Raw genomic sequence first — 20,617 nt, forward strand, 5'->3', positions numbered from 1 at the left:
TGTATAGTGAGTATTATATTTGAATAAATATTAAAAATATGGCTATTACTACAATATGTATAGTGAGTATTATATTTTAATAAATATTAAAAATATGGCTATTACTACAATATGTATAGTGAGTATTATATTTGAATAAATATAATAAATATGGCTATTACTACAATATGTATAGTGAGTATTATATTTGAATAAATATTTAAAATATAGCTATTACTACAATATGTATAGTGAGTATTATATTTGAATAAATATTTTAAAAATATTTAGATAAAAATACAATTAGAAATAACCAAAGCTATTTAAAAAACAAAAAAGAAATGTGTCCCACCTTATCATGCAAGCAATATTTTAAACACCATGCAGCAATCTACTGACTGCTAAATCAATAATGTTTTCCATAAAAACAGTTCTTTTTTATTGATTTCTTCAAGACATAAATTCAACCAAGCAAATTGCAGCTATATAATTTGTTCTTATGACGTTCTGCGCTTCTACACTTGAGAATAGTAAATAACACGACTCAATAGAGTTATGTTTTTTTCGTTTAAACCCCTTTCACACATATACGTTCTAGCCACCGCGATCACCGCGTTCTCGAGAAACGCGGTGGTCGCGGAGGTGAACGTACAATGGTCTCCAGAGGTCTTCGTCAGGTCGCCATGATCGCCAACCTTCTACGACAAAGTTTTCCTGTAAAACGTGAGCGCCGTCGATCGCGGCAAAGCGTCGAAACGTATCTCAGAACGTATAGAACGTAGAAAGAACGTAGTGGACGTACAGAGGACGTACATAGAACGCGGCTGGTCGCCACAATTTGTCGACTGCGTTCTCGGCGTCCATTGTACGTCCATACTATGTTCATTGTATGCTCTGACTACGTCCTCAGCGCTTCCTCGGTCTTTTTCATACGTTCTTTCTACGTCCAGGAAGTTCCAATTAGGTTCTCGCTACGTTCTACGTATGTTCATGGCGTCTGTCGTACGTTGTAAGCACGTTCTTACTACGTCCTAATTTTTGTGGTTCGCCCTCCACATATAAATAGCGATGTGTCAATAGGTGCCTTAGTTGATGTTGTACTACAGATACAGGAACACCGTCATTATGCCTCAGAAAAAAAGAGCCAAACCTTGTAAAGCGACCCGGAGCCTGCAGAATCATCATCGCCTTCTCGTACTCCGTCACCAAGTGCCGCCATACCATCTCGCCAACAAGCTAGCCAGCGACGTGGCAGAATTGCCTCACCTGTTGCTCCACCTGCACCTGCACCAGACGTACCTACACCAGACTTGTCTGCTTCTCAGCCCTCCCGAGAGTCTCCAAGCCACACTCCACCTGATAGCGATGTCAATGAAGTGTCGCATGCTTCTCAGACATCAAAGAAGGCCCGGCGATTTGTGAATTTCACCCCCGAGCAAGAGGAGGGCATGGCTAACTGGCTTTTGGAACATCCGCAATTCTATGACAAATCCCTCCAAGCCTTCAGGGACACCAAGTCCAAGAAGTATGTCTGGAAAAAGAAGGCCGAGGAGATTTGGTTGGAGCTAGAGCTGCTCAGTGTCTGGTATAAGTCACTGAGAACAAGATTTGGCCATCTCCTCAGAACTGGACCTTCTGGCAGCGGGCACAAGGACCTGACCGAGAGGGACCAATTTGTCCTGCGTGTCTTCTCATTCCTTGGACCTCACATTGTCAGAGTACCCAGCAGGCAAGGAGTGAGTGTTAGTACAATTTAAAATAAATAAATATTTGTTCAATAATATCTTAAAAATATTTACATTTAATTAATATACAACTTAAACTTTGATAAATTTTTAATGCTAAATATAATTTCTCATGTCTTATACCTGGTATTGCATGACATGTAATTATATTGTACGTTCTTACATCACACTTACATCACATTCTTTGCTGTGTTCTTGCAGATCAGGCAGAAGATATCTGGTGCTTCTGCTTCTACGGCGGCAGGGAGACCCGACGTTGAGAAGGACGACGATGATGACGATATGTCGACGCCATCCGCCATCCCTCCTATCTTCTAGCCCCAGACTGAAACCACTGAAGTCCAAAAGCAAGAAGACACAGCGGATTGATGAAGCGATGAAGCTGCTTGCTGGGAGAACCCAGTCCACGGGCCAGCTGGTGACACGGCTGGAGAAGCTCGTCAGCTCCCCCGAGAAGCGTGGGGAGCCTGTGGGAGAGAGAAAGCAGTGGGCCAGGTGGCTGGAGACCAAGTTTGACTCAATTCATTCCTACCGGCCTCGGTGGCGTCGTGGCAGGCCATCGGTCTACAGGCTGGTAGGTACTGGGTTCGGATCCCAGTCGAGGCATGGGATTTTTAATCCAGATACCGACTCCAAACCCTGAGTGAGTGCTCCGCAAGGCTCAATGGGTAGGTGTAAACCACTTGCACCGACCAGTGATCCATAACTGGTTCAACAAAGGCCATGGTTTGTGTTATCCTGCCTGTGGGAAGCGCAAATAAAAGATCCCTTGCTGCCAATCGGAAGAGTAGCCCATATAGTGGCGACAGCGGGTTTCCTCTCAAATTCTGTGTGGTCCTTAACCATATGTCTGATGCCATATAACCGTAAATAAAATGTGTTGAGTGCGTCGTTAAATAAAACACTTTTTTTTTTTTCAATTCATTCCTCGCTCTGGAATAACTTCCAGGGTGACATGTTCAACCTTGTCAATAGTTATGCCGGAAGGTCCAAGCCAATCTTCGAGCGTGAACAGCAGCTGCAGGGTGGTCAACAGCTTCAGCAACATCAACAGCAACAGCAGGCCAAGATGTATCAGGGCAGTTACTTCATGTCACCGCCTTCTCCTTAGTGAGCGGGGTTAGACCGATTGTACGTGCGTACTTTTGATTGCATCAGATATATAGATTTTTCCTGCATTCTTGGTTCAAGTAACAATTAAAAATTTTCTTCGACAAATAATTACATGTATAATAAAATTACAAAAAAGTTTTAAAATATACTAATACAATTATTAAATATCTAGAATTACGGGGGCCACATGCTATATCAATACTATATTACTAAGGTATGGATTTCTCATAGAAAGCCCAGTGGTAAAGCGCTCGCTTGATGCGCGGTCGGTTTGGGATCGATCCCCGTTAGTGGTTCCATTGGGCTATTTCTCGCTCCAGCGAGTGCATCACGACTAGTACATCAAAGGCCGTGGTATGTGCTATCCTGTCTATGGGATGGTGCATATAAAAGATCCCTTGCTGCTAATCGAAAAGAGTAGCCCATGAAGTGACGACAGCGGGTTTCCTCCTTCAATGTCTGTGTGGTCCTTAACCATATGTCTGACACCATATAACCGTAAATAAAATGTGTTGAGTGCGTCGTCTGAAATACCATTATATAGCCATTTCAGGGAGGTTATATACTTAAAACCTCATTATCAATAACCAGTAAAACAATTGAAGGCCAACAACACCCCTTGCCACCCCACCCCACCCCACCCCGCTAGCTACGGCACTGTTATTTTAGTGTATGACCGGCCATTCATTTTGTTGATAGTTGCATTTGATTTCATTTTTGAACAAATATTCTGCGTTGTATTTCGCTTGTTAATGGTGTCATACACGTATGCAAGTTTCAGGATGGTGAAAACATGTTGCCTCCATTATATGAACGCTGACGAAGTTTATAGTAATTGTGCTCGTACGATCGTGCGATATGGAACGGCTTGCTTTTATGTAGTAGGCTGTGCAGGTCAGTTTAACCCTGCACATAATACATGCAGAGTCCTAAACGGGAGAGTGGGAGAGTAGGCGTGGCAAATAAAATCCAGTCAGTCCGACCTACGGTTCATGTGGGCGGAACGTAGGTCAGTGGTAAAGTTGGTGGGTCCATTGGGCTATTTCTCGTTCCAGCCAGTGTACCACGACTGGTATATCAAAGGCCGTGGTATGTGTTGTCTTGTCTGTCGAATAATACATATAAAAGATACCTTTCTACTAATGGAAACAATGTAGCGGGTTTCCTCTCTAAGACTTTTTGTCAAAATTGCCAAATGTCTGACATACAAAAGCCGATGATTAACAAATCGGTGTGCTCTAGTGGTGTCGTTAAACAAAACAAACTTTAATAAATGAGTTCATATTTGTTGGTATGTATGTTTTCTATGTGAGGGCTCCGAGAAGAGAGGAGAATAGGGTGAACATGGTGACTCATTCGGGGAATTTAAAATAACACGCATAGGCAGGGTCGGATTTGGGAGACCGACCCCCCCCCCCCACCCCCCCTCCCCCCCTCTGGCTACTAACTGCACAGTACCAAAATTGTTCCCTCTTGTCCAGAGTTTACATTTAGTACAAATATTTCAGTCAACAAATATTCATTGCAATGTTTACAAAATCCTTCGTCGCTGGTTGAGTTGCGTAGCCAGGATAGCACGCTTGAACTTTAAAGTTTGTTTGTTTTGTTTAACTACGACGCATTGATTTATTAAGCATCGGCTGTTGGATGTCAAACATTTGGTAATCCTATCTCGTAGTCTTCAGACGGAATCTGCTACATGTTTCCATTAGCAGCAAGCTATTTGTTATATGCACTTTACCACAGACAGGAAAACACATTCCACGGCCTTTGTCCAGTTGCGGTGCACTGGCTAGAACGAGAATAACAAACAATCATTTGAATGGATCCACCTAGGTGGTACGATTCTGCGACGCATGCACCTCAGGCGAGCGCTCAACCGACTGTACTAAATTCCGCCCCTGTAATTGAAGGTATAATCTTTACATTTTACGAGAACAATTTTATTAGTCATTACGCAACTTTGAGATCGACCAGGGCCGTACCCTCCCTCCTGTGGGGAGGGAAGGGCAGTTGTTCCTCTGAGAATCTCACTTTTTTTGTCTTTCTGTTTACTCCAGAAAATAGCATACACATCTCAGGGTTTAATTTGTATAGTGTTTCATTTGTTTATAAAAGGTAGTGCCCCCCCCCCCCCCCCTCCCGGATTTTGATCAGGGTACGGCCCTGTTGACCCTTTAAATATAGTCACGAAAAGAGGTCTTATCAATGAAAGATGCCTCCTGCCTCGCTCGTTACCATTTCAAGGCGAGATTGAAATCGTATTAATCTTGCAAATTATTATTGCAATACGGAAACTAAGACAAGGACGTGTAGAGGCAATAATTCTATAACCGACGTTAACTTATTTTCGTTATTCCTTCGGGGAATAAAAGTAATTAATCGGCTGAATATATGCCAATCACAGTGTCACTGTAACCCAGTATACGACCGATACACTCCCGGCAATTATAATAAAAATAGCTAGCCAGTCGAATTACAGCGGCAATGTCGTCTTTCCACCTAATTTTCTACCGCAAAAGAGAAATCAAATAATAAAGACGTCTCATAACAGATGTACTAAAAGGTCGTGTAATATACTCTTCAAAAGAAGAAACGCAAAACCACATTGTCGTAACATTTGGAGAATTGATTTAATTATTGAATGGTGAGTCCGATAATTACCAAATGTTGCAGGATTGTTCACAATTCACTCTAGTCCATTGTGAGTAAGTGATAGGACACACCACCAAGGTCAAGGTCATCTGGAGTCAATACCGGGTGTGGCCTCCGCGTTTGTTGACAACTGCCTGGCACCGCCTGCCCATTGAAGCAACCAGAGTACGGATGACGTCCCGGGGGATGGTGGCCCACTCGGCCTGCAAGGCTGCTGCCAGCTCGGGCAGGGTCTGGGGCTGTGGTTGTCGCTGTCGGAGGCGTCGGTCCAACTCGTCCCATAGATGCTCAATTGGGTTCAAATCCGGTGATATCGATGGCCAAGGAAGGACATTAATGTTGTTGTTCTGTAGGAAAGCCGTTGTGAGACGTGCTGTGTGAGGCCTGGCGTTGTCATGTTGGAACACTGCGTTGGCGTTGGCCATAACTGGAACGATGTGTGGCCGGAGGATCTGGTCAATGTAGCCCTGTGCATTCAGGTTGCCCTGCACGTGGACCAGGTCAGTTCTGCCAGTGTGTGAGATGGCTGCCCACACCATGACACTACCCCCGCCGAATCTGTCCACTTCCTGCACGCAGTTTGCCGCATAACGTTCACCACGACGCCTATACACGCGACATCTTCCATCATGACGTCGGAGCAGAAATCGGGACTCGTCACTGAACCACACCTGTCTCCATCGCAGTTGAGGCCATTGTCGATGAATCTGGCACCACTGCAGTCGGAGTCGACGGTGTTGTGGTGTTAAGATGACACCTCGAACTGGACGTCTGGCACGAATTCCTACCTCACGTAGGCGGTTCCGTACGGTCTGGTCGGATATCCTGCGCAAACCTGGTATTGCTGTGGCTGTGGAGGTGGCAGTAGTCAATCGTTCCCGAAGGTGGCGTACCCGGATGTAGCGGTCCTGCCCGGGGGTAGTGACCCTTGGTCGACCGGATCTAGGGAGGTCACGTGTTGATCCATGTTGCTGGTAACGGTCCCACAGTCTGGAGATGGTGCTTGGGGACACATGGAATGCCCTGGCGGCCGTTCTGGATTCGCCTACGTCTAGTCGGCCGATGGCATTGTTTCTCTGCGGTTCACTGAGACGTGGCATGTCCTGGATTGTCAACTGTCGGCCAGATACAGAGGCCAGGCAAGCGAACACCCTGCACTTTTATACTGTCGGTGTTCATGTTGCACATGCAGACAACGCACGTGCAGTGGTGACATGGTTTGCACATTGCTGCGTTTTTGCGAATATTCACATTTTGGAACTTTATTGTACAGTAGCTGCGTTTTATCGAATGTAACTGTGGGAATGTGTTTGGGACATGCAATGACCTTATATTGACAAAGCATGAACCGGTAGGAAACATAAAATCGGAGTTATAACCCATTTGTACCCTTTTGCGTTTCTTTTTTTGAAGAGTATATCTGATATATTCTACCAAAGACAAAGACAGTAACATGAAAATTGTTTTTAATATTATTGCACGAGAGTGAAGTTACAAAGCAGGGGCGAATCCAGAAAGTATTTTGCGGGGTAGGGGCTAAGGGGATAAGGGCTTATGAACCAACTGGTCAAAAGGGTATCCCAATGAGAGAACAAAAGGCACATGAATACAGTACTTTTAGGGGGAACACGTCGCTTGGTCCCCCCTCCATATCCGCCTCTGCAAAGTGCCATGTATTGTTTGTGAAACCTCCATTTACGACTAGTGATAGAATATAGTGTTAGAGAGGAAATCCGTTACATTTTTCCATTAGTAGCAAAGAATTTTTTATATGCACCATCCCACAGACAGGATAACACATACCACGGCCTTTGATGTACCAGTCGTGGTCCACTGGCTGGAGCGAGAAATAGCCCAATGTGCCCACTGACGGGGATCGATCTCGAACCGACCGCGCATCAAGCGATCGCTTTACGTTTCGCTCCCAAATTATTACGGAAACTACTATGATAATGGACCTTTAATCAAAACATGTTTCGTATAATATACGGGGCGGGACGTAGCCCAGTGGTAAAGCGCTCGCTCGATGCGCGGTCGGTCTGGGATCGATCCCCGTTAGTGGGCTCATTGAGCTATTTCTCGTCCCAGCCAGTGCATCACGACTGGCATATCAAAGGCCGTGGTATGTACTACCCTGTCTGTGGAACGGTGCATATAAAAGATCTCTTGCTGCTAATCGAAAAGAGTAATCCATAAAGTGGCGACAACGGGATTCCTCTCTCAATATTTGTGTGGTCCTTAACCATATGTCTGATGCCATATAACCGTAAATAAAATGTATTCAGTGCGTCGTTAAATAAAACATTTCTTTCTTTCGTATTAATATACATAATTGTTCTTATGGTGTTAGTCCAGAATGTGGCAGAAGAAACCGATAGGTCAATACACATACCATTACGCTACCGTTACGCACTTCATAATTTCTTGTAAGTCGTAAGTGCTCTGGTCACAAAGTATTTTCCGCCTTTTAATTTTGTCAGAAGCTAATGCGTGCTCACATAATGGCTTCAGAGAAACTTCAAAGTAGTGCCACTTACATTTCCAACGTTGTTAATTTAATGCTCCAAACTAAATTCTTGCAACCTCATTATCTTGCGGCAGACTAACACGGCGAGGGTTAGTGATAACAAATCCATGTTTATTTTCAGGAATATATCGATGGCTGAAAAAACAGCATCAAATAACCCTGGACGATAATAAAGTGTCTTTGAAGTTTTCTTTGGGGAATAAACGTTATTTTGATAACTCAGGTGTTGGGTTCTTTCTTCTTCTTCTTCTTCTTCTTCTTCTTTTTGTTGTTGTTGTTTTGTTTTGCTTGAGGCAGACAGCATATACTCAAAGCCAGCTGCTTGAAATTATCACGAATTTGCATAAACGTGGTGTAGTAAAGGCCCAAGATTACATGCCACCATTAAGTTCTCCGTGCATTTCAATACAAATACAGCCTCAGAATAAATAGTGTCGAAGATAGCATGATATCACAAGGACTAAGTGACTACCACCTTTTGAAGCTATGGTCACTAGATAAATGGCATGAAGAAAATCGATACAGGCTGACCAAAATATTTTAAGTTATTCACCCATAAGCCAGACCACCGTCTCATATGGCTGCCCTGTACCCATTTCCATGTGATCGCATACCACACTTAGAGATGCTGTTACTTAGTAATAACAACAACAAAATAATTTACAATGATTGGGTTATTTAACTATTACAGTTGTTAAACTGTAATCATCTAAGTAAACTTTAAAACAAGAAATATTTATTTATTTTTATTATTATTATTTGTTTTTTTTAATGAAGACCTATTTTTTAAAACCGGACTATATTTTCTTGCTGCAGGTCGTAATGACACGAGAAATGGTGCTTAGAACGTTAAGAAAAAAATCCCGGTAAAGTAGACACAAACATTATTACTCTATCAAGCATTCCTCCTATTTAGACACCCTAAAAAAAAGAGAAAGAAAGAAATGTTTTATTTATCGACGCACTCATCACATTTTATTTACGGTTATATGGCGTCAGACATATGGTTAAGGACCACACAGATTTTGAGAGGAAACCCGCTGTCGCCACTACATGGACTACTCTTTCCGATTCGCAGCAAGAGATCTTTTATTTGCGCTTCCCACAGGCAGGATAGCACAAACCATGGCCTTTGTTGAACCAGTTATGGATCACTGGTCGGTGCAAGTGATTTACACCTACCCATTGAGCCTTGCGGAGCACTCACTCAGGGTTCGACTGGGATCCGAACCCAGTACCTACCAGCCTGTAGACCGATGGCCTAACCACGATGCCACCGAGGCCGGTAAGGAAAACACCGCAAAAAACCCCCACAACAAACAAATTTTTACTTTCAAAGCATTTGTTAGAAAATAGGTCAGAAACGTTTTATGCACTGGTAATTTTTTTGAATTGGTATTGAATAGTATTAGATCAATATCTTACAACAATAGTTTTGCAGTCATGCATTGTTTTAATTTATTTATAATTAATAAGTAATTAAAAAGGCATCAATTTATTTGGTTAATGCCGAAAAATACAGTTCTACGGCACCGAAGCCGGTTTAGACACCCTAATGTCAAACTGTTGTTGTTTGTCTGGGTTTTTTTCCCCCAACGATAGTTACACAGGCACTATCACGTCTATTTAATGTCTAGCATATGTCTAGTTTGACACTCGAGACAGAAAGAAATGAAACCCGTTACTGCCTGTATGGCTAGCTACTATTACAGTAGAATCAGATAGGGGTAATTTATAAAGATAAAAACGTTATTGCATATCAACATTCCACATACGGAACATGATGCAAAACATATGCACAAACAAGACACAAATAAACATCATCCTATTCTAATGACTAAACAAGGACTAATTATAATTGGAAATACATGTGGCAGGCTGGGAAGGGGACAGCACCGAATCCACCTAAAGCAGTCGATCCTACGACCCATCGCACCTACGACAGACCTAAACATATTTTCAAAATATAATAATACATTTGCAATACATAGATACTGACCAGCCCCCGTTCTTCGAAAAAAAAATGTTTTGTTTAAAGACACCACTAGAGCACATAGATTATTAATCATCAGTTATTTATGTCAAACATTTGGTTATTCTGACATATAGTCTTAGAGTGGAAACCCGCTACATTTTTCTATTAGTAGCAAGGGATATTTTATATGCACCATCCCACATACGGGATAGCATATACCACGGCCTTTGGTATACCAGTCTCGTGGTGCACTGGCTGGAACGAGAAATAGCCCAATGGGCCCACCGACGGAAATCGATCCCAAACCGACCGCGCATCAAGCGAGCGCTTTACCACTGGGCTACATCGCCCCCCCCCCCCCCCCCCCCCCACCCCGTTCCACGAAGTGGTCCTATTGCTAAGATCACTTTAAGAGCACAAGGTAGTTACGCATTTACGGTGATATTAGGGGCAGGCGTAGCCCAGTGGTAAAGCGCACACCTGATGCGCGCCCGTCGGTGGGCCCATTGGACTATTTCTCGTTCTAGCCAATCCACCACGACTGGTATATCAAAGGCTGTGGTATGTGCTATCCTGTCTGTGGGATGGTGCATATATATATATACGTATATAAAAGATCCCTTGCTACTAATGAAAAATTGTAGCGGGTTTCCTCTCTATGTCTGTGTCAAAAATGACTATATGTTTGACATCCAATAGCCGATGATTAATAAATCAATGTGCTCTAGTGGTGTCGTTAAACAAAACAAACTTTTTTAAGGTGATCTTAACGCTAACATTGCTTTGTGGAATGGGGCTCTGTTCTTACTGTAAGATAGCAATATCAACGAAGTAAAAAGAAAGAAAAAAAACACAAACACACACACACACACACACAAACACACACACACACACACACACACACACACACACACACACACACAAAACACACACACACACACGCACACACACGCGCACACACCACAAAAACAAATAAAAACAAACAAGAACAAAGACCTAAAATTATGCGTTATATCTAACCATGAGGGATGGTGCATATAAAAGATCCATTTCTACTAATGGGGAAAATGTAGCAGGTTTCCTCTCTAAGACTGCATGTTAAAATGACCAATCAGCGTGCTCTAGTGGTGTTGAACAAAACAAACATTAACCTGTTTACTTCAAACACTACACGCCAGCATCACGTGGGGAATAAAATAGTAACGCTCTAAATAGCAATGTTAAAGGATTTGTTTTCTTTTTATATATACACACACGTGGCGAAAATATATAATAGGACACGAAAGTCGGTCCTCAAGTACAGATAAGTTGGTAGTCCGGAGGGACGTAGCAAGTGTGGGTTTCTTAAACAAAAAAAACAAAACAGTATTGCTTTAATGTGTCCCGTGCACTAATAAGTTGGCACTGCTTATGCACACCCTGGGTTCCTAAAATCTAAATAAATAAACAAACAAGGGGGTGGGGAGGGGGGGGGGGTTGTAGCCCCATACTGCTTGTGTGTTGAATCACCCAAGTCTTGTGTACTTTTTACATTACAGGCCAGATAATCGAGTCCGGGACTCGGCAGCAGGTCGTAATCGGGCGTCATGATGATCCAATTCTGTGACTGCTCCCATTGGTCGAATACCAGGTTAATTTATTAGCGATAGCTAGGCCCCAGATGTAAACATGCGTGGTTTGTTATGATTAAGACCGTGGACTTCTGTTGCGGGCTGGTTGTAATTCTAAACTATTCACTGTTGGGAACGAATTTAGATATATGTATAGCATTTAGGCAACATAACAAACGATGTGTTGTGCTTTAAATGGGTCAGTTAATTTCGAGATAGTTTAAAAGAGAGAGAGAGAGAGAGAGAGAGAGAGAGAGAGAGAGAGAGAGAGAGAGAGAGAGAGAGAGAGAGAGAGAGAGAGAGAGAGAGAAATGAACTCTGATGAAAAACAGGAAATAAATAGAACAAAAACAAAACACTTGTAAAATGTGACTTAGATATTAATTAAACACAGCGGATGGTAATATTTCCTCTTCTTTGACCCACTTTTAAATTTAGAAAGCTATTTCCTTTCTGTGCGTACATAATAAATAAAGCTGGGCGTTTATGATTTATATATTTTAGCACGAGCAGAAAGGAAGGGAGGTTTGGGAGGTGGAGGGAAGGAGAGAGAGAGAGAGATAGAGAGAGAGAGAGAGAGAGAGAGAGAGAGAGAGAGAGAGAGAGAGAGAGAGAGAGAGAGAGAGAGAGAGAGAGAGAGATATTGAGAGAGAGAGTGAGAGAGATTGAGACTAGTTAGCTGCTTGAATAACAACATGAGGATGGATGGAGCTCACGCCCCGGCTGAGTCCACTTGACACAATGAGAGAGAGAGAGAGAGAGAGAGAGAGAGAGAGAGAGAGAGAGAGAGAGAGAGAGAGAGAGAGAGAGAGAGAGAGAGAGAGAGATTTAAATTGTTACAGCGAGGCTTTTGTATTGTCGTAATATTTTTCATTACAACTGAAATCCTACTTTTTCTTCCGCTCCCCAAAAATAAAAGAACTCTTATAAAATTCAGTGTAGATAATTTCTTGAGTTATCTGCTATCAGTGCTAAAGCGTATTTTATAACATTGTGCATAATTCCGGGAGATAACAGTACTGGTCTTGGGGTGTAAAATCAAAAATTCTTATGTTTACGTTTATTGAGATTTCCATGACATGTCATATATTCATAAAGATGTCAATATTCCTTTTATCCCACGGCATTAAAATACACCTTCGCATTATACGAGGAACACGTGTTATTTGTATAAGTTAACCGAGAAATGTAGCCCCACCTACTATACTCCGTCACGTATTACAAAGCATTGACATCTACAGATCAATTTGTGTTCATAAAGTCGAGCGTTTTCTTGGGCGTTACGCCGCGTTAGCTATCGAATGATGAAATAACGAAAAGGAAAAAGGAACAGAATCAAAAGCGTAACAAAAAAAACGCACACAGAAAACCCATCGACATAAGTATTTGAAAGTATAGTTAAAGAACCGTAGAACTGTATTTTTCGGCATTAACAAAATAATTGATGCCTTTTTAATTACTTAATAATTATAAATAAATTAAAATTATGCATGACTGCAAAACTATTGTTGTAAGATATTGATCTAATACTATTCAATACCAATTCAAAAAAATTACCAGTGCATAAAACGTTTCTGACCTATTTTCTAACAAATGCTTTGAAAGTAAAGGATTTGTTTGTTGTGGGGTTTTTTTGCGGTGTTTTTTACCGGCATCGGTGGCATCGTGGTTAGGCCATCGGTCTACAGGCTGGTAGGTACTGGGTTCGGATCCCAGTCGAGGCATGCAGTCGACTCCAAACCCTGAGTGAGTGCTCCGCAAGGCTTAATGGGTAGGTGTAAACCACTTGCACCGACCAGTGATCCATAACTGGTTCAACAAAGGCCATGGTCTGTGCTGTCCTGCCTGTGGGAAGCGCAAATAAAAGATCCCTTGCTGCTAATCAGAAAGAAAGAAATGTTTTATTTAACGACGCACTCAACACATTTTATTTACGGTTATATGGCGTCAGACATATGGTTACGGCCACACAGAGTTTGAGAGGAAACCCGCTGTCGCCACTACATGGGCTACTCTTCCGATTAGCAGCAAGGGATCTTTTATTTGCGCTTCCCACTCACTCAGGGTTTGGAGTCGGTATCTGGATTAAACATCCCATGCCTCGACTGGGATCCGAACCCAGTACCTACCAGCCTGTAGACCGATGGCCTACCATGACGCCACCGAGGCCGGTCTAATCGGAAAGAGTAGCCCATGTAGTGGCGACAGCGGGTTTCCTCTCAAAATCTGTGTGGTCCTTAACCATATGTCTGACGCCATATAACCGTAAATAAAATGTGTTAAGTGCGTCGTTAAATAAAACATTTCTTTCTTTTTTGCGTTTTTTGTTTGTGTGTTTTTTTGTCTCTATTTTAAACTGTTTTAGGAAGGGGATTTAGATCAGTCGGTTGAGTGCTCGCTTGATGTGCTTGCGTCGCAGGATCGAACCACCTCGGTTCAACTGATAGGGGTTTTCTCGTTCCAGCCAGTGCACCACAACTGGTTAAAGGCCGTGGTTTCTTCTGATGACTACGTGACAGAATTACCGAATGGCTGACATTCAATAGCCACTGATTAATTAATCAATGTGCTCTAGTGGTGTCGTTAAACAAAACAAACTTTAACTGTGTTTATTTTATTTTATTTATTTGTTGCTGTGTTGTTGTTTTTTAACATCCAAGAAGACGAAAAAGAAAGAAAAAGAAACAGAAAGAAGAAACAAACACTATTTAAATTTATATTTATACATTTTGTATAGGTCTTAAAATATGTATGTGTATATATAATAGTATGTATACAGATTTCTTTATAATGTACTTCTCGTTCCAGCCAGTGCACCACGACTGGTATATCAAAGGGCGTGGTATGTACTACCCTGTCTGGGGGATGGTGCATATAAACGACCCCATGCTGCTAATCGAAAAGAGTAGCCCATGAAGTGGCGAAAGCGGGTTTCCTCTCTCAATATCTGTGTGGTCCGTAACCATATGTTTGACGCCATATAACCGTAAATATAATGTGTTGAGTGTGTTATGTTGTTTTCGATGTCTCCATTAGCGCAGGTAAATATAATTACGTCTAAATATCCACCTGGCTGACCGATTTCTGAAATAGTCGTCCTGATCGCACTCATAAAAAAAAACTGTAATCAATCCGGTTTTTATATGTTCGATAATTTACATTTCACGTCTGTGATTATACCGTCAGTAAACAGGGTTAGGACGCCTTACAATTACAGTTTTATTACACGAATCTGTTTAGTTTCTTTCACACAATGTGTCATGTCATGACAAGTTGTGTCAAAGAAAATAACATATTAAAGTAATACCTTGTGAAGAGATGGATGTTTTTTTTTTTTTAATTCGTTTTCAGTACCATTAACTGATCTCAATTTTAGTATACAAGACTTAAAAGTGCGTTTGTTGTCATGATGATTTATTACAGACAGTTGGTGTGGATGGGTGTTTTATATGTGTGTGTGTGGAGAAGGTTAAGAAAAAGCAGTCGACCCCATCTCACTATCATCACCTCCGTCATTGTCGTATCCATTACCGTATATATTATGATCTTAGAAATTTCTCATTTGATTTACGGTAGAGAGGGGAATGCAGCCGAGTGATAGAGTGGTTGTTTGATGTGTGATGGAACATGTTATAGACCCCCAAAACACACACATACACGCACCTATTTACGCACACACACACACACACACACACACACACAGAGGGAGAGAGGCGGGAGGAGAGATATATAGAGGTAGGAAGAGAGAGAGAGAGAGAGAGAGAGAGAGAGACAGACAGAGAGAGACACACACACACACACACACAGAGACACACACACAATGAGAGAGAGAGAGAGAGAGAGAGAGAGAGAGAGAGAGAGAGAGAGAGAGAGAGAGAGAGAGAGAGAGAGAGAGAGAGAGAGAGAGAGAGAGAGAGAGAGAGAGGTTGCTGAAGGACGGGTTGACGAAAATCGCCACTTCATTGAACTAGTTTCGTGTGATGAATTTTATTTTGTGAGAGGTTGGTACATTAAAACATGATTCTAACCCCAACCCCACCCCAACCCCCTTGTGAGTACGTATGTTGCCCTAACTGGAAGGAATGCTCATTCCGTAATGCAGCAGAGGTTTCTTCTCATACGTTCTGGAACACGTGTTACATTGGCAATCCTACAGGTGCCGGTAAAACCACGTACCGAAACGTCTGTACGTGTAAGTACATGCTAATATGCCTTTATTTTACTTTGAATGACGTTGTATAACACTGAATCCTGTAGTCACCCCTCCCACTCCACAGGGTAGCAGCTACATAATAACCATATTAGTATGGAGCATAGTTTTATTTTCGGTGATAAAATGGGACCGATTTTCTCCAGGACTGGGGGACAGTTGCCCCCACACCTGCCCCCGTCTCGTATGCTCATGTTCCTCTGATGTCACCATTACACGCTACCCCACCCCTACCAGTAACTGCGAAAAAAAAAAAACACCTCCGCACAAAAGAAATAATCAAACAAAGCATCTAGCCATTAGGGTGTAGGGCTTCCACGAGTCCAGAATATGGGACTCGAGTACTCGAGGGTCAAACTGGACCCGGACCCAAATACCCGACACTTACACTACATGATGATGAGATTAAAGAATAAAGTTAAATAGAATTATGCATTTTAATTCCAGGGCTGAACATGGATGCCAAATCATGTCGTTGTATTGCATTTAGAAACCGGTTGATATATTTAGTGTTATGATGGATGGACGGCCAGTTTAAAAAAAGAAACTAGCGCATGATCTTATAATTATTGTGTCACTTATATCGTTGATTATCTAATCCTGAAATTATTGGCCTACATTGTCCAGTGTATTATAATTGATTCCACCTTGTACGGGTACTCGAGTCCTGTGAACGGACTCGAGTCTTGCTAGACTCCACCCGTGCCCGAGTACTCGAGTACTCGTGGAGACCCTATTAGGGTGTGGGGGGGGGGGGGGGGGGGGAGGCTTCGAGGATCGAAATATCGCTTGCTGAAACAACATTTCTTGTCCAATGTATTTTTCAGGGAGCAGGACTTGAAACAATTATAAATGTCGCTCGCCACAGTCTATATCCCTCCTGCACACTATACTGGGCACAATATTCAACCGTTATCTCCTATTATTAGGGTTACGGTTAGAGTTAGGTTTATTTTTGGGGGTTAGGGTGAGGTTCCTTCATTATACATGAATCAATATAATGTACAGGTGTGTGTGGGGGGGGGGGGAGGGAGAGGGAGTGGGGTAACAGGTGGAATTTGTTTTTCCATTCCTGCACACGCGCCTACTATTCTTATGCCGAAAATCACAGACCTAGCAAAAAAGAAAAGAAAAAACCCTAACAAAACAAACAAACAACAAATGCAAATCGAAGTTTCAACCATCACATTTTGTTATTACGGTTATTTTTGGGGGTTAGGGTGAGATTCCCTTATTATACATGTATCAATATAATGCAGGGGGGGGGGGGGGGGGAGGAGAGAGAGAAGGAATAACAGGTGGAACTTCTTTTTCCATTCCTGCACACGCGCCTACCATTCTCATGCCGAAAATCACAGATCTGGCAAAAAAAGAAAATGCAAATAGAAGCTTCAACAATCACATTTTGTTATTACAACACAACCTGTGACTAACGCAAAGTCACGTCAACTTGCCCGTAATACGTCAACCCTTCTATTATCGCGGACCCGGGCGGCTCCCGTTATCACAGTGGTACATGGGTACTCCCAGAAGTAAACATCTCGTGTTCACGGCGCTGCCGCGATCAGGACGAGTGGGGCGCTGTCCGATTTCTAGGTCAGTAGAATTCGGTCATGACATTCGATCGTGAGCACTTCTTGTGTTTACCCCGAATTTCGCGAAGAAGAGAAATTCCTGCCGCTCGCTAACAAGATGGTTTGCAAACGAAACAGCAATTGAATTGATGTCAGGTAATCATAGGTATTAACACAAGATTTTTTTGTTTTCCCACTGTATTTACTTTTTTCTTTTTCCTTTTTTTTTTTTTTTCTTTTTTTTTTGTGCTTGGTGAATGGGATGGTGGTGGTGATATGTTCTTGGAATGAGGACGGATCCAGGATTTTAAAAGGGTGTGTGTTTGTGTGTGTGTGGGGGGGGGGGGGGGGGGGGGGGTGCACAACACAAAGTTCTAAAAGTAAAAAGAGCCAACCGAAGATCTTTTTTCCTTCACTTTTCTTTTTTTTTTTTTTTTTTTTTTTTTTTTTTGGTTGTTTTGGGTTTTTTGTTCTTCTTCTTGGAATGATAGGGACGGATCCAGAATTTTGAAAAAGGGGGAGTCACAAAATTCTAAAATGGGCCCGTTTCAATTCATGGAAATGACAGGAGCTCCCAAAGAGCGATATCTGTAGGGTGTTCGAAGAATTTTTAATGAAAAATGTTTTCAGAGCAATTTAATGTAACGTTGTATATTGTGGATGGTTACCCCCTCCCTCCCCCTCCCCCCAGTAAATATAGTATGCTATTCAGGTGCATTAGTCGTTGAATCACCGGCCTCGGTGGCGTCGTGGTTAGGTCATCGGTCTACAGGCTGGTAGGCACTGGGTTCGGATCCCAGTCGAGGCATGGGATTTTTAATCCAGATAACGACTCCAAACCCTGAGTGAGTGCTCCGCAAGGCTCAATGGGTAGGTGTAAACCACTTGCACCAACCAGTGATCCATAACTGGTTCAACAAAGGCCATGGTTTGTGCTATCCTGCCTGTGGGAAGCGCAAATAAAAGATCCCTTGCTGGCTGTCGTAAAAGAGTAGCCTATGTGGCGACAGCGGGTTTCCCCTAAAAACAGTGTCAGAATGACCATATGTTTGACGTCCAATAGCCGATGATAAGATAAAAAATCAATGTGCTCTAGTGGCGTCGTTAAATAAAACAAACTTTACTTTTTTGGTCGTTGAATCGAACCCGCCTCCGTGTATATAATACCTGACTGAGCTTTTTCCCGTCCCAACCCAGTGACTCAAGCATAGTCTTACTGGCTCCCATAGCTGCGTGTTTTGGGGGATGGGGAGGCTGATTTTTGGCCGAATTAAATGAAAACGCCCGAAATTAATTGAATAATAACGTTTATTCGTAGTTGCATTACCATTAAACAGCTATGTAAGGTTCCAAACGGGTCGCTACACATTTTTAGGCAATTATTATTGTCAGCAAAATTATTAAAATATATGGTGGAAGTTTATCGGGCCAGCTCATTTTGCTTGAACGTCTCAATCGTGTTTGCCCGAATGTGAATATTGTTTCCAGGTCATACACAAACACACACACATAAACACACGCACACAATAATACTTAAGGTCTTTTATTCTCTCTTCTTTTTTTTCTTTTTTTCGCCTCTACGCCTGCAAAACCTCAGTGCGAAAGAATAGCATTATCTCAAATCCACGCAAACATTGAAACAACATCTACCCTGAACATAATAAAAAAAGACAGCTGAGTCGCTTGCTATCCCATTATGTGATTGTATTTAGAACACCCTTAATTGCATGGAGTTGATGTGACATTAGATTGCGATATTCTCGACCACGTGTTACCGTCGGTGCCCTTGTTCCGTACGTTAATCAAAATGAATCACATGCACTCACTCCTACGCTGGAGAAATCACAATTTCTGATTGAACAGAAAACAATTTAGTCACACAAATTAAACAGCGCTATCTCGTGTCCCCAGTGGCACCAAGGGCCGGTTCAAAAGAAAATGGTGAATGAATAGAGGTGTCATCTAAATATTTTACCTATCCATCTATCGTATCTATCTCTATTTGTCTATTCATCTATCCATCTATCCATCCACCCGTCCATCCTTCCATCCATCCATCCATCCACCCATCCACCCACCCATCCCATACATGCATATGTACATCCATACATCCATACATACACAGGCGTGCGCACGCGCACACACACACACACACACACACACAGACAGACGCATACATTACATGTATATGGATATAGGTGGGTGGATGGATGGATGGATGGATAGATGGGTAGATGGATATAGATGTAACGTTCCGCTCAAAATATGAAAGTTCTAAAAAGCATATTTTGTGGTGAACTCCTGCATGGACTATTCCTATTTACCCATAGTGAACAAAACGGGTTCTTGTATATTTTCAGCTTACTGATAAACTGCATTTTGTACAGTCAGTAGCTCAGAAGATATGTGAATTCTGATTTCATTGTTTGTTAATATGCAAAACGTGTTCATTAAGATTTTAATTCATTGTGGTGATATTGAGCCAAAATCTGGATCACCTGTTCATAATTACATGTATTATTACGGAAACCGGTATGGTTTATCTTGTCTAATCAGTTTGTTTTACAAACTTATTAGGATTTTTTGGGTCCAAAATGGCAATTTTGACATGGTTCAAAGATGTTATATTTTATCTATGTGTAGTTTTTCATAATTAGCTTAGCTTTAAAAGTATAAATATAGGTACTGGGTGCTTTTTAAACCTCTTCTACCTCTTTAGTAGAAATAAAATATTAAAATTCTGGAGTTTATTCAATATTAAATCCTTGTATTTTCTTAGATTCATACATCTCCATAATCGCTGCACTTTTTAATCATATGGGGTGTTACATATGAAATGGCATGTCTCATGTGCTATTTGAACCAACTTTAATTTTCAACCATTGTGTCACACACACAAACAAATATTTTTTAAATTTTTACCCAAATATCGTAGGCACCACCAGGTGCGTGTTATAAGTTGCATTCTTGATTGGTTAACAATAAACCGATACTATTATGGTTGGTTGGACGATGATCTATTGACTTAACAGGATTAATGTTTCGTTCGGATATATTCTTTAAAGATTAACAAATAAACTTTCTCAATTCTTTTCGAAATTCGTAAACTACGCATGGTTCAGCCAGCTGTGAGGAAAGTTCATTTGTTTCTTTAAAATTTTAACAGAAAGCCTGGTACTATGCTATATAATACACAGTATATCCTCCCTCCCTTCCTCCCTCTCTCTCT

Source organism: Gigantopelta aegis, chromosome 10 (genome assembly GCF_016097555.1).
Source record: "Gigantopelta aegis isolate Gae_Host chromosome 10, Gae_host_genome, whole genome shotgun sequence".
Classification (NCBI taxonomy): domain Eukaryota; kingdom Metazoa; phylum Mollusca; class Gastropoda; order Neomphalida; family Peltospiridae; genus Gigantopelta; species Gigantopelta aegis.